Genomic DNA, 16,337 nt, shown 5'->3' with positions numbered 1-16,337 from the left:
GGAATAGGGCGTGTGAGTTGTAACTTAGGGTAACTTAGGAGGACTGCTTGGCCTTAGGCTACATACCTAAAAGGAATTCACAGAGAAAGTATGTGGTGGCAGTAATGACTTAATCTAAGAAAGTAAACCTGTCTGTATGAATTTAAGCTGTAGTTTTTTTCGGATCAACCACAGTGCAAGGAGGCTATATATAGATACAAGAATTATGGTGATTCTTCGGGTTTTTAAGGACAGTGGCATCAGAGACTTATGAAATAAAGGATGTAGTGAATAGATGCAAAAAGGCAGAAAGTATCTCTATTATAACCTGACTTAAGTGATAATATACCCTGATGCTTCAGAACTTCTTTTCCTGTTTTTGTCATACCCTGAGAATTGAAAGTCTCTACGTGTAGCTCTATAAAGGGGGTAAAGGCACACGTTGAGGAACAGAAATTTTCAGGAAATGTGCTATGAGAAAAAAACAGTCCACATCAATGTCCACACTGTTGACATGTGCACTGACTTATAACATGAGTCCTCTTGGGTGGAGACCCATACACATCAGATACTCTTTTGTCCAGCTCTACAATAGAGCAACAGCAGGAAAATCCTGGAGAACAACATGGAAATCCAGGGGGTGGCTGGCTATTCAGTTACTTTCTGCCTTTGTACTGCAAGACATTCTGAGTTTGACTCCACAATCTGGAAGCCTCCTGTAACACGTGATATTTGATGGAATGACATTGCAATCTGATTCTTATTGACTGCTTGTCTTCCACCATCATGGATACATGTGAATCCATCGGACCAGGCCAGAAGAACCTGCGGCCAAATAAAAATATCTTGCTTTGACACTCGGGAACCAAAATAATGAACTGAGAATCAAGGCAGCAGGTGACCTTGATAGGTTCTCCTGGCTTGATCATTTTGGTTTAGGTCAAAACTCTTTACCCAATGACAGTGAGATAAGAGAATTCTTTTTTTTTTATTAAAAAATTTTTTTAATTAATTAATTTGTTTTGAGAGAGACAGACAGGATGAATAGGGGAGGGGCAGAGAGAGAGAGAATCCCAAGCAGGCTCCACACCATCAGTGCAGAGCCCGATGAGGGGCTTGAACTCACGAAACTGTGAGATCATGACCTGAGCCAAAACCGAGACTCAGATGCTTAACCAACTGAGCCACCCAGGTGCCCAGAGATAAGAGAATTCTGAAGGTGTTTTAGTGTTTTGGTCCACGATGGGGTTTATCTTTCCACATCTGCCATTCTTATATAGAGGGAGGTTCCATGGAGACTTGGAGAGGAGCTCAGAAAAATAGCAGCATTTCATCCCTGACATATGGTACTAGGAGACTAAACCAAAATGCCCACTGCAGCATTTTATGAAATAGTGTAAAATGGGAATCAGCCTAAGAAATCATTGATGGGTAAACAGTATACTCTTACAATGGAAGACTATAAGATAGTGAAAATGAATGAACTTGAAGCACATGTATCAATTATGGATCCAACTTGAAAACATGTTTACAATATTACATCATTGATACAAATGTTATCAGCATTCAAAGCAATACTATGTTGTTTAGGGAGGCATCATCTGTATACATTCATATGTACAAAAAAGCACAAAGGAAGGACACAACTATCTTCAAGATAGAAGTTACTTTTGTGCAGACAGGGAAGAAAATGACGTCAGGGAGGGGAGACAAAGGGTTTTGAATAGATGTTTAATACTTTATTTATTAAGCTGTGTGGTGAGTATATGGGTGTGTTCACATTTTTCTCTACATCTTTTAAATCTTTCCAACTTTTTTCATAAATAAAAAGAATTATTCAAATACACTCATGGCAACAGCCCATCTGACAGAGGCCCACTGAATTTCAAAGGTTACTCATGTGAGTTGAGCTGCCCTATACACTTGAAGCAGGGAGGTGTACCAACAAACCTGTGCAGACCTCAGAAAGGGCAGGCAATTTAGTGCCCCATCCTTAAAAGCAGGCTTTGGAGTTTATATTTTCTGGGAGGTAGATGCCATTGACAATTTATAACTGGATTAGTCACCTGGCAGGGCCCTGAGAGGGATAGGACCTGGGACATGTTAGTTGGCTTGGGGAGGACAGAGACAGTTGTAGAGAAGTGGCCAGTAACTTATGTTTAAAGTAATAGGAGTCAATTCCGGAAAAATTGAAATGCTTATGAATCACCTTTGTTTCCCCTTATTTGAAATGAAGGGCATTTTGAGTTCCAACTTTGGTTAGTCACTTTATAGAGTAAAAGCATGCCAGTGAGACCATTGGTTCTGCCACTAAAACATTAAAATACAGTCATCTTTGAGAGATAGCTACCCAGAGATACCCCTCTAATATTTCATCTTGGAGTTAGATTGTACATGTGTTATAAGGCTGAGTGGCCATGTGAGACCTGTGTTTCTGTGGGTAGCTCTTCATAGATCTAGACCAGGGCATGGGGACTTGGCTCATGGGCCAAATCAAGTCATGCTATACTTTTGAAAATAGAATTTTCTTGGACCATACCTATACACGTTGACTTACGCATTGTCTATGACTGATTTTGAGCTACAGTGGCAGAGTTCAGTAACTACAACAGTGATCAACCAGCCCAAAAAGTCTAAAATAGTATCTTGATCTTTACAGAAAGCTTATCATCCCCAAGACTAGATGTGAGGGATTGACCAAGTGGTATGGAGCTGAGTGGGGGCAGTGGAGGCACTGGACTCCAGGCAGGAGAAGGGAGAGCAGAGGAAGACAGGCTCATGTCCACCTGGGTCCATTTCCCCAAAACACCCCCAGCTGGCTCTATCTGCAGCTATGCTGAGGTTTATTCCAATCCATTTTCCACCATGATCCATCTAGTGCAGCCACCAGCTGCTGACCTTTTTTCTAGTGCCTCCAGACCTGGGCAAACCCAAGTCCATTAATTATCGAACTCTGATTTTCTTGCACCTCTCAAATCTGTTTCTCTACTTGTCTTTCCCATCTTGTTGCCGAATTTTATCCTTCCAATTGCTTAGGCCAAAAGTCTTGCAGTCATTCATGACCCCTAACTTACTTTCTTTACATCATCCATATCCAATCCAACAGCAAATTCAGTCAGCTCTACTTTTCGAGTTTATCAGAATTTGACCACCTCTCATCTTTCTACACTGCCTCACTGGCCCACATCACCATACTCTCTTGGTTGGATCACTACAATTCCTTCCTAAAGGTCTTCCCACTTCTACCCTTCTTCCTTATAGTCTATTCTTCAAGCAGTCAGAATGATTGTTTTTAACCATAAATAAGATTATGTTACTCCTTTACAAAAACGTTCCAATGGCCTCCCGTCTCGCTCATAATGAAATTAAAATCTTTAATTTATAAGGCACTCCATTATTTGGCCCTCTGTTATCTCTTCAACCTCAACTCTTATCATTTCACTCCTCCCTTATACCATTTCAACCACACTAGCCTCCATGTTGCTCTTGAACTATGCCAGACCTTGGCACACGATCTTCCCTCTGCCTGGAGCAATCTCCCCACAGCTATTCACATGAATCTTTCCCTCACTTCTTTTAAGTCTCTGCTCAAATATCCCCATCTCCATGAGATATTCCCTGACCTATTTAAAATCATAACCCCCACCACCCAGCCTGTGCTTCCCATCTTTTCCAACTCCGATTTTCTTTTCTTCAGAGCATCCGTCATCATTTGACACAGTATTTATTTAATAAATTATCTTGTTTATGGTCTGTCACCCTCTATTAGGGTAGAAGCTCCGTGAGGGTAAAGATGTTTGTCTGCTTTGTTCACTGTTATATTCAACTGGCCTAGGGTAGTTCCTGGCATATAGCAGGTGTTCAAAAACTTTCTGTTGAATGCCTTATTGGGATCTAGTTTCTAGTGGGGACCCATGAATCTTGAAAATCTCTGGGAACACTCACTAACATGATTACTATGTTTTGCTGTTTTTTTTTTTTTTTCCAAGACAGTTACACGTTCTACACACCTCTAAAAGGGAGCATCCAAGAAGAAAAGGCTGGGACTTTAGGTCTCTGAGCAGAAGGCATGGTGGTCCTCTGCTATTAGATACCTCAGGTCAAATGTGACGCTTTGCTTTGCTTTGCTTTGCTTCTGGAATGACCAATTAGCCCCTAGAGGGGCCCTGTCTTCCTCCTTCTCTACTCTTCTTACCTCCAAACAAGGAGATTAGGACACAGTTTTCTTACTTGGTACCACTTTGCCTTACTCAAGAGTAGTAAGAGCGGTTGTTTTTGATTCCATGTGAGCATGCCCCATCCGGTCAGCTGCCTGAGACTAGGAACAGCATATGAACAGCTGTAGTGGCAACGGCAGTGACAGCAGCACCACAGGCAGCTCATTAGGTCCAACAAACCCTTTTCTCTGCAACCCCATCTCTCAGCCCCAGGCCCTCCTCCCTCCAAAGGAGCAGCCTCTCTTTTGTTCAGCCCAAGCCACGGTTCCTGGGGGATAAAAGAATCTGTGGCAGCTTGAATTCGAGGCTAGCATCAAGCGATGGAACAGGCTTAAAATAGCTCCATGAGGCCGTAAACTCTTAATGATCCAATCTTCCAGCAGCCCAGGGACGCTGGAGGAAATCCAGCTCCAAGCTCCTGGTCTCTGGTTGCCAACCCCACCGACAGTGGTCTCTTTGTTCCTTATCAGCCTGAATAATTATTCTGTGGCAAGTGAGCCCTTTCACTGTTTCCTTCCTTTCAAAGGCTCCTCAGAGAATGAGTAGGCCAGGTGGGCACAAAGGGCGCATTTGCTCTTCTCCACCTCAGAGCCGGCCTTGCCCTTCAGGAATGACTGATTTCAAATGTTAGAGGTGCTCTGCTCAGGGGATGCTCCAGAGGCACTGGTCTCTCTCAGCTGATATTTTCTAGCCCCAACCTCATCACCGTCACTTGCCTGGGAGATAGATTAGGAAGACTGATATCTTAGAATCCTGGGAACCAAAGAAGACATCAAGAGGCCATGCTGACCAATCTCCTGCTTCTAGACTAGGGCAAGCCAGACAGATTAGAATGTCTGCTGTTTAGTATAATTAAACAGAAAATGTTTCCACAATAGTGATTGTATAGCTCACACCTGTGTTAAGAATCAAAGTGACGTTTCTTTCCAAGAACAAGAATTTCAAGCTCATTAGAGCAGGCTGGCAATTCTCTTCACAAACAAAGTCAAGTATAAGGTCATTTTCAAGCATGTGAACATCTTCTTTTCCTAATGAAATTTATAATTTGTTTCTTTTCCCCCAGTTTAATTGAGACAGAATTGACATGTAACATCAGACAAGTTTAAGGTGTACAGTTTAAGGTGTATTTGATATATGTATATATTGTAAAATGATCACCACAATAAGTTTAGTTAACATCCATCACCTCATACAGTTACACATTTTTTTCTTGTGATAGAACTTTTATTCTTTTTTATACATTTATTTATTTTTGAGAGAGACACTGTGTGAGCAGAGGAGGTGCACAGAGAGAGATGGACGGAGGATCTGAAGTGGGCTCTGTGCTGATAGCACAGAGCCTGATGCGGGGCTCAAACCCACAAACCGTGAGATCATGATCTAAACCAAAGTCATATGGTTACCCAACTGAGCCACCCAGGTGCCTCATGAGGAGAACTTATCTTCAAACTAGAAGTTTTTACCCTTTGACCAACTTCACTTGTTTCCCCTATCATCCTTCTGCTGCCTCCGGCAACCACCAATCTGTTCTCTGTTTCTATGAGTTTGTTTTTTATAGATCATACACACAAGTGGGATCATGCAGTATTTGTCTTTCTCTGTCTGACTTCTTCCATGTAGCAAAATACTTTCAGAGTTCATCCACGTTGTCACAAATGGCAAGATTCCCTTCTTCCTATGGCTGAATAATATTCATATGCGTATAACATATATATCACATATACGTCCCATTTTCTTTAAGTGTTCATCTGTTGATGAACACTTAGGTTGTTTCCATGTCCTGGCTATTGTAAATACTGCTGCAATGAACATGAGGGTGCAGGTATCTCTTTAGGATAATGATTTCATGTCCTTTGGACATATACCCAGAAATGGAATTGCCAAATCATATGGTAGTTGTATTATTAATTTTTTGAGGATCCTCCACAGTGTTGTCCAGTGTTGTACCAATTTATGTTCCTACCAACAACGTACAGTCTTCCCTTTTCTCCACATCCTTGCCAACGCTTGTTACCTCTTGTCTTTTTGATGACAGCCATTCAAATAGGTGTGAGGAGATACCTCAATGTTGTTTTTGATGTATATTTCCCTCATTATTAGTGATGTGGAGTGCCTTTTCATGTGCTTGTTGGCTATTTGAATATCTTGTTTAGAAAAATGTCTATTCAGGTCCTTTTCTGATTTTAAAATGGAATTATTTGTTTTCTTGCTACTGAGCTGTACGACTTCTTATCTATTTTGTATATAAATCCCTTGCCAGATATATGATTCCTAAATATTTTCCCTTATCCTGATTGTAGCCTCATGAGAGACCCTGAACCAGTAGCACCCAGATAAGCTTCTCCTGGATTCCTGATCCCCAGAAATTGGGATGCAATAAATGTTTGTTTGTAGACACTAAGTTTTAAGCTAACTTGTTACATAGCAATAGATAACTAATATAGGAGGTGGACAGGCAACGACTTATATAGGCAATAATTAGAAGAAATTATCTAGACATAAGATTGTAGGTATTGCCTCTTGTCCCTAAGTAGGGAATGCCCAAATTTGGCTGATAGTAATATGGGGGTATCATCTGCCTTCTGACTCCACTTGACTTTAGGTTGGTGTTATAAATGTTTGTAGCGTCAATAGGAAGTAATATGGTCAAGAAGAAATAGCTTGTCTAAGAAAGGAGGTTTGGAATGGGTGAGTTATGCTTTGGGGTTCAGCAGATTGTTCCAAACTTCTTCTCAGCCTTTTAAACTATTCCTTGTGGATAATCCTCAAAGCTTTGTAGACGTCTTCATCAGATAAGGCAGATATACTATCATGTCAGTAAACATATGGTTCTTTCATTTCCTTTGATTTAAACAAAGTGATTAATTGGGCACCTGGGTGGCTCAGTCAGTTGAGCATCTGACTCTTGATTGCGGCTCAGGTCATGATTCCAGGGACATGGGATCAAGCCCGCATTGGGCTCCATGCTGAGTGTGGAGTCTGCTTGGGATTCTTTCTTTCTCTCTGCCCCCTCACTCACTCATAATCTCTTTCTAAAACAAACAAACAAATAAACAAACAAATAAAGAAAGTGATTAATTTAACAGAAACTATAAATCATTAGTAAAGCTTTTCTATGAAATCTCTGTATAGCTCTATAGTTCTACATATAATATCAAGATTCTTGATGGTTGTATGCCATTTTGAGGTAACTGTAACATCCTTTGGGTCTGAAAGCAGGTGGAAACCAAGGCATAGGACATGCAAATGACTTGCAAAAGGACACAGCCTGCATCCATAAACATATTGTAAAACTGAAAATGTCTGACTTTCTATCCAAAGCTCTGTTCTTCATATTTTTATCATTATTATTTTCTTTGCTTCTTCTAAATTCTTTACTGAGGAGTATGCTTTAAGACCTACAGATGGCCAACAGACACATGAAAGAATTCTCCACACTACTAATCATCAGGGAAATAAAAATCAAAAGCACAATGAGATGTCACCTCACACCTGTCAGAATGACTAGTATCAAAAAGACAAGAAATAACAAGTGTTGGTGAGGATGTGGAGAAAAAGGAACCCTTATGCACTGTTGGTAGGAATGTAAATGCTGCAGCCATTCTGGAAAACAATAAGGAAGTTCTTTAAAAAATTAAAAGCAGAAATATCATTTGATCCAGTAATTCCATTTTTGGATATTTACCTGAAGAAAACAAATACACTAATTCAAATAATATAAATATATATATATAGCTCAGCCATAAAAAAGAATGAAATCTTGCCATTTGTGACAACACGGAGAGGCACAGAGGGTATTATGCTAAATGAAATAAGTCAGATAGAAAAAGACAAATGCCATATGATTTCATTTATATGTGAAATATAAAAACATAAAACAACAAACAAACAAAAAAGAAACAAACTCATAAATATAAAGAACCAGCTGGTGATTCCCAGACAGTAGGGTGTTGGGAGGCTGGGTGGAATAGGTGAAGTGGATTAAGCATACAAGCCTCCACTTATAAAGTATATAAGTCACAGGGGTGTAAAGTACAACATAAGGTATAAAGTGAATATTATTGTAATTTCATTGTATGGTGACAGATGGTAACAACACTTATTGCAAGCACTGCATAATGTATGTAAGTGTCAAATCACTATGTCACACACCTGAAACTAATATAATATTGTATGTCAGCTCTACTTCAATCAAAAATAAATTTGAAATATTTATAAGGTACCTGGGTGGCTCAGTGGGTCAAACGTCCAACTCTTGATTTCAGCTCAGGTCATGATCTCATGGTTTGTGAGATTGAGTCGTGTGTCAGGCTCTGTGGTGACAGCTTGGAGCCTGCTTGGGATTCTCTCTCTCCCTCTCTCTCTGCCATTCCACCCTTGCTCTCTTTCTCTCAGATAAATAAATAAACATTAAAAAAATAAAAATAAAAATAAAATATTTTTTAAAAGCATGCTTTAAACAAACAACAAATAAAACATAGGGTTGGTTTACCAATAAAGAATCACTTGTGGAAATGATTTTTTAAAATGCTTTCTTCCAAAGCAACCTAAAGATTCAAGGCAATCCTAACAATATTGTGTGTGTGTGTGTGTGTGTGTGTGTGAATAAATAGAAAATCCCATCCTAAAATTCACATAGGATCTCAAGAGATCCCAAACAAAATAATTTTGAGAAAGACAAAGTTGGATGTCTCATACTTGATTTTAAAACTTACTACAAAGTTACAGTAATCAAAACAGTGTGGCACTAGCACAGAGACAGATATACAGATCAATGGCATATCATTGAGACCCCCAAAATGAACCCTAGTGTATATTATCAAATGATTTTTGACAAAGGTGCCAACACGATTTAGTGGGGAAAGGACAGTCTCTTCATCTAATGGTGCTGGGAAAACTGGGTATCCACATATGAAAGAATGAAGATGGAGCTTTACCTTACACCATATACAAAAATTGAAGTGTATCAAAGATCTAAACATAAGAGCTAAAACTATACAACTCTTAGAAGAAAACAGGGAAAATTTTCATGACATTGGACTTGGAAATGATTTCTTGGACATAACACCAAAAACACAGGCAGCAAAAGAAAAAAACAGCTAAATTGAACTTCACCAAAATTAAGAATTTTTGTGCTACAAAGAATACTCTCAACAGAGTGAGAAAGTAACCTATGAATAGAGAGAAAGTATTTGCAAATTCTATATCTGAAAAGGGGTTGTTATCCAGAATACTTAAAAAAAAGAAACTCCCACAACTCAACAACAAAAAATAAGCACCCAATTCAAAAATAGACAAAGGACTTGAATAAATATTTCCTTAAGGAAATTATATATATATATATATATATATATATATATATATATATAAATATATGTACATATATATGCCCAATAAGCATGTAAAAAGATTCTCAACATCACTAATCATTAGGGAAATGTAAACCAAATCATAATGAGATTCCACTTCACACTCATTAGAATGACTATTTAAAAAAGAAAGAAGAGGGGCGCCTGGGTGGCTCAGTCAGTTAAGCGTCCGACTTCGGCTCAGGTCATGATCTCACGGTTCGTGAGTTCGAGCCCCGCGTCGGGCTCTGTGCTGACGGCTCAGAGCCTGAAGCCTGTTTCGGATTCTGTGTCTCCCGCTCTCTCTCTGACCCTCCCCCGTTCATGCTCTGTCTCTCTCTGTCTCAAAAGTAAATAAACGTTAAAAAAAATTTTTTTAAATAATAAAAAAAATAAAAAAGAAAGAAGATATTTGCAAATGACTTATCAGATAAAGGGGTAGTATCCAAAATGTATATAAAAAAAATTTATCAAACTCAACACCTAAAGAACAAATAATCCAGTGAAGAAATGGGCAAAAGATATGAACAGACACTTTTCGAAAGAAGACATCCAGATGGCTAACAGGCACATGAAAAGATGCTCAACATCACTCATCATCAGGGAAATGCAAATCAAAACCACAATGAGATGCTACCTCATACCGGTAAGAGTGGCTAAAATTAACAACTCAGGCAACAACAGATGTTGGTGAGGACGCAGAGAAAGGGGAACCCTTTTGCTCTTCTGGTGGGAATGCAAACTGGTGCAGCCGCTCTGGAAAACAGTATGCACTACTAAGTATTTATCCAAAGGATACAAAAATTCTGATTCAAAGGGGCACATGCACCCCAATGTTTATACCAGCACTATCAACAAGAGCCAAATTATGGAAAAAAGTCCAAATATCCATCGACTGACCAATGGATAAAGAAGATATGGTATGTATGTGTGTGTGTGTGTGTGTATATATATATATATATATATATATATATATATAATAGAATATTCCTCGGCAATCCAAAAGAGCAAAATCTCACCATTTGCAACAATATGGATGCAACTAGAATGTATTATGCTAAGTGAAATAAGTCAGAGAAAGAGAAATATTATGCTTTCACTCATATGTGGAATTTAAGAAACAAAACAGATGAACATAGGGGAAAGGAAGGAAAAATAAAAGAGAAAGAGAGAGGGAGGTAAACCATTAGAGACTCTTAGCTATAGAGAACAAACTGAAGGTGGCTGGAGGGGTGTTGGGTGATGGGATGGGCTAAATGGGTGATGCACATTAAGAAGGGCACTTGTTGGGATGAGCACTAGGTGCTATATGTAAGTGATGAATCACTAAATTCTACTCCTGAAATCATTATTACACTGTATGTTAACTAATTTGGATTTAAATAAAATTTTTAAAATTTTTAAAAAAGAAAAAAACAGAAAGTAACAAGTGTTGGTAAGGATGTGGAGAAAGTGGAACCGTTGTGTATTGCTGGTGAAAATGTAAAATGGTGCAGCCATTGTGGAAAACCAAATAGTGGTTCCTCAGAAAAATAGAATTATCGTACGACTCAGCAATTCCACTTGTAAATATATACCCAAAAGAAATGAAAGCAAGAGCCTGAACAGGTATTTGTAAGTAAGTATTCATAGCAGCATTATTCTCAAGAGCCAAAAGCTGGAAACTGCTCACGTGTCCATCAATGGATGACTGGATAAACAAGATGTGATATATACATACAATGCAGTATTTTTCAGCCTTAAAAAGGAATGAATTGGACCCATGCTACAAAATGGATGAATCTTGAAGACATGACACAAAGTGAAATAAACAAGACATAAAAGGACAAATGCTATTTGATCCCACTTACATGCAGTTCCAAGAATAGTCAAATTCATAGAGACAGAAAGTAGAATAGTGGTCTCCGGGGGGGGGGGGGGAGGGGGAGGGGGCAAGGAAAGGGAAATTATTAATTAATACAGGGCTTCAGTTTAGGATAATGAAAAAGTTCTGGAGATGGATATTGGTGATGGTTGCACAGCAATGTGAATGTACTTAATACCACTGAAATGAATACTTAAAAATGGTTAAAATGGTAAATTTTATGTTATGTATATTTCACCACAATAAAAAATTGTTTAAATGCTTTCTGTCTGCAAAAATGTTTCCCAGCCTGCCACATTTACATTGGCTGTATCCCAATTTCCCACTGCCCGCGATTAGGCAGACTTCCTCCAAATCCCCTACTTCTGGCTCAAGTCAGCTGAATCTCCACGACACCAAGCCACTGGAAATAATTTCTTTGTAGGGTTAAGTTTCCCAGAAATTGGAAAGTCCCTACTGATGCCACCATGAATCAGACAAAGCTCTGTAGTTTCTCTTCAGGCCAAAGAATTCCTGAATGTCCCTTGACAACTCTCCCCTCCTCCTTATGTCTATTTTGTTCCCCGTGAAAATACTTATTACCATTTTGGGGGAGAATATGACTATATTTCTACATTACGATGCTCACAAGAATGACACGCTAGCACCGTCCTTCTGATGTGATAAAGAACACATACATCTGACCCACATTGTGGCAGGAAACAGGAGTAAGAGCTCTCGGAGCTGGTACCAAGTACCCCCTGAAGACCTCTCCATCCCCTAGAGAGGATGTTCCTTTGGATTCCGGCATCCTGTTATAGCTTCCAGTCAAGTCTCCATGATTTGCCCAGACTTCTTCATTCCAGTACCAGTTGACCCTTTTTTTTTCTTGCCACTCTTGACTCTTTCTTTCAAGACCTAAGTCAACTGTCCCATGCCTAACTCAGCCAGGCAGTTTCTGGGATTCTCCAGCACATCTCTTTGGTATGTTGCTGCCCTGCCACCCTCAGGGGCACAGTTGGGAGTTGGGAAAGGGGGCGGGGAATAATATCACATCTCCAAAGCAGAAAGCAGGGGCATATTAGCAAATGACACTTGGACATACACCTAGCGACCTGATGGGATATATGCTTTCTCCCCGAATGGTACCTAAACCCCTAGAGAGCAAACATGTATGGAAGGATTTTGTACTCTAGGCACAAGGGAGACAAAGCGAACAGCGTTTACTTCCAACATGCCCCCCACACAACAGGAAGTTAGCACTTGAAAGCTGGAACCAAATCTCTCTCCTGGCTCTTCCCTGCCTTTGAATGGTGTCATCACTCTGCTTCCACCTGTTTTGACATATGATTGTTTCCCAAAAGGGAGGATAAAATGGCAGAGACCGAGAGAGAGTAGAGAGGGAGATTGGGGTGTGGGGGGGGTACTATATGGACAACAACCTATAAAACAAAACAAAAACAATACAGGAATGCAAAAACCAGATTCAGTGCTATCACACAACAAGAGAGGGCAGCTGGAGATACTACGTGCTAACACACACAATATGATACACGGCCCCAGGTTGAGGACTCAGTGACGAGTGGGGCAGAGGCCACCGTTTTTAGACCAAGAGGCTTTCAGTGGACTGCTGAATGGACTGCTGCTTCAGCCGTAAGCCCTCTCCGATGGTGACAGAACAGGCGATGACAGGCCTGGCGACCCCACAGGCCCACCCCAGGGCCTGCTCAGAGTGCATGAATGCACAGGGCACATTCTTAATCCCCCCCCAGCAGCAGAAGGTGCAGGGTCATCTCCAGGGGCTCTGGGTCTGCGGCCATCAGCGTGAGCTCAGAGATGTCCCTGTTGAGGGGGTTGGTGGCTTCACTGGCTCCTTTCCGAAGCTGCTTGTAGTTACAGGACTGCCGGACAAGGGCCAGGGCTTTCTTGGTGAGGTGGGTGTTTATGAAGGGGTAAGCCTTCAGATTTACATCAGCCTCAGTCACGTCTGCAATTGTGAGTGTCATACCTCGGCCGGAAAATCGCACCACACTGGAGGAGTAGAAATGGCTGAGCGCCTACTTATTATCATTCATGTGGCATTTGAGAATTTCCATAGCACCTTCTTTTTTAATGTTTATTTATTTTAAGAGAGAGAGAGAGCAGGGGAGGGGCAGAGAGAGAGAGGGAGAGAGAGAATCCGAAGCCGGCTCCACACGCAGGGCTTGATCTCATGAACCATGCGATCATGACCTGAGCCAAACCAAGAGTTGGACACTTAACTGACCGAACCCCCCAGGTGCCCCTTCCTAGCAGCTTCTTAAACAAACACTGGCATTTGATAAAACCAACAACATAATGAAGCTGAATATTCTTAGCCCATTTTACAGATGAGGAAACTGGGGCTCAAGGGGTGGAATTGCTCAAGTTCCCACAAAGCAGTGGAACTGGGGCTCCTTGAACCCAGACCTCTCTCATGAGATTCTTTCCTCCTTGACTGTTTCACAGGTCTGGGGCAATCAACGTATTCAAAAGTGAGTTCATCAGCTAACCTGCTCCTTCTCCTGTGATTCCCACCTTAGGGAATGGTACTGACATTCAGTCCAAGGCAGAAATCTTGGAGTTATCACTGACGCCTTTCTCTCTCTCACTCCTCACAGCCCATCTACCACCAAGTCTGTGGACTCTGTCCCCTAAATATTTTTTCAAATATATTCACTTTTCTCAGCCCACTGCCACTTCCCTTGTTCAATTCACTGTATCTCTCATCCAGATTCCTGCAGTAGCTTCCAAAGTGATCTCTTTCCCTCCAGCCTTGCCTGTTTACAATCCATTCTCCAAAGAGTTATCGAGAGCAATCTTTCTAAAATCAAGTCTCATCACGATTCACCTGGGGTGTAAAAAATTGTTAATGTTTATTTATTTTGAGAGAGGGAGAGCAAGCACACGAGTCGGGAGAGGGCAGAGAGAGATGGAGAGAGAGAATCCCAAGCAGGCTCCCCACTGTCAGCACAAGCCCAACGCGGGGCTCGAACCCACAAATCGTGAGATCACGACCTGAGCCGAAATCAAGAGTCGGGTGCTCAGCCGTTCCCCTCACCTGGGGTTTTCATTCATTTTTGTCGTTGTTGCCAGTGAAGCCCTGTTTTAAAAATGAAATATTTCAATAAACCCTAACGCATAATGGGTAAAGGCAGAAAAATGTTCTATCGAAGTGGGGGACAGAGGCCTGGATCCCTGAATATTCTGTGTCTTATCTTCCCTGAGGCACCAATGGTTCTGCAGAACAGGGCATAATAACCACAAGATAAAGTGTCTTAGCATGGCTTAAGAAGTTCATTGTGATTAGGCCCGTGTTTGCCTCTGTAGCTCCATGCCTACTGCTGCTACCCTTCCCTTCTGTATTAGTCAGGATAGGCTAGGTTATGCCACAGTAACAAACAGACCCCAAACCTTCATGATATAGAATAACAGAAATGTATTGCTCACCCAGCTAGTTGTCTATTGCAAGTCAGCAGGGACTCTGCTCTACCTCATCTCCATTCTGGGACAAAGGCTTGATGGAGCCTCCCTCACCTGGACCATTGCCTGGACCTATCCAGAGGAAGGATAACCTGGTGGCTCTTACTCTGGCAGCGAAATGATGAGCCTCGTAATGACAGGCATCCCTTCTGTTCACAATTCATCGGCCAACCCTGGGCACGACAAGGGGGACAGGAATTGCTCTCTTACCCTGCACTCAGAACAATGGGGTAGGAGAGAAACTGGGATATTTGGCAAAAAGCGCTAATGTCTATTACACACCTTGCTCCTCTCATTGTAAGCCACAGTGAGCTACCTATAAGTTTTTGGAATGTGCACATGCTGTTCTTTTTGGTTCCCTCCCCCAATCCTTCTGGTACGCTTCTACTTCATCTTCTAGTTTCAGTTCAAGCGATATGCCTCCAAGGAACCTTCCTTCTGTCTCATCTGCTCCCGCTTCTCCTTTCCCAGACCAGGTCAAGCGATCTTCTGCTGTGCACTCCAACACTCTGTTCTTCCTTCCAGCATAAACCTTATCGCAGTCTCTGAATATAATTGCTTATACAATTAATAAAGGTGAAATGGATAATCTTCAGAGCTTTGTCTGCTTGATCCTAAGCTTTTGCCCATTTGGCAAACCATGCTGCTTAGACCGGAGAAGAAGATGCAGCTAAAAACCTGCCTTCTACTGTGGGCTGAGAGCATGTGGAACGGGTCTAGAAAGGGAGGGTGTGGCATATGAAAGTTGAGCTTCATTTATGAGCTAATCCTGGGACACATACTTCCTTGGGTGTGTTAACTGGGGTCAATGGGGCAGGGGACATGGCTATTCTGACAGTGTTATGTTCATTAAGTGAAGAACACCAGGGAATTTTGACTTCTTCCACAGGTTCCGTTGATGAGTTTCTAGCAGCCAAATGATACATGATTTGGGAGGTAGAGTTGAAACTCTTGTTGTATTGGGTTTTAGAGTGTTCTTTGCAAAATAGATAGACATCCTGACTGTGCTTGCTTTTTGCTAAGGATGTAGACGTGCAGCCCAAGGCATTTCTTCGGAAATCTTTGATAGTGCTTGATTTTCCCCTGTAGTAACAAAGAGCTCACTACCAAGGGCAGCACTTAGAATGACGTCCATGAAGAAGTGTTCAAACTCATTAGTAATTACAGAAGCACAAGTTAACTAAGCAGCTCTCAGGCTGGCAAAACTTAAAAAGTCGATAATGTATTGATGAGGATGTGGGGATATAAGAAATCTTATGTTCTGCATAATGTAGACTAGTTCAGCTATTCTGGAGAACAATTTGGCACTACTCCATTCACTCGGTGAATATTTATTGAACACCGTTCATGTGTCGAGAACTGTTCTAGGTGCTTGGGATATAAGCAGTGAATGACACAGACACAAATCTCTTGGACTCTTACTATCAGAATAATAATTATAATATAATA

At 41.0% G+C, this 16,337-nt stretch overlaps 1 pseudogene; it reads right to left on the bottom strand.

Moving 5' to 3' along the window:
* Nucleotides 1-12,990: 12,990 nt before the first annotated feature.
* Nucleotides 12,991-13,393, bottom strand: LOC121025732 (NHP2-like protein 1; annotated as a pseudogene).
* Nucleotides 13,394-16,337: the final 2,944 nt, after the last annotated feature.

Source organism: Herpailurus yagouaroundi, unplaced genomic scaffold, assembly GCF_014898765.1.
Source record: "Herpailurus yagouaroundi ecotype Mexico unplaced genomic scaffold, PumYag 67700, whole genome shotgun sequence".
NCBI classification, from domain to species: domain Eukaryota; kingdom Metazoa; phylum Chordata; class Mammalia; order Carnivora; family Felidae; genus Herpailurus; species Herpailurus yagouaroundi.
The sequence above is the reverse complement of the archived record's forward strand: the minus strand, read 5'-3'. Positions and strand labels throughout refer to the sequence as shown.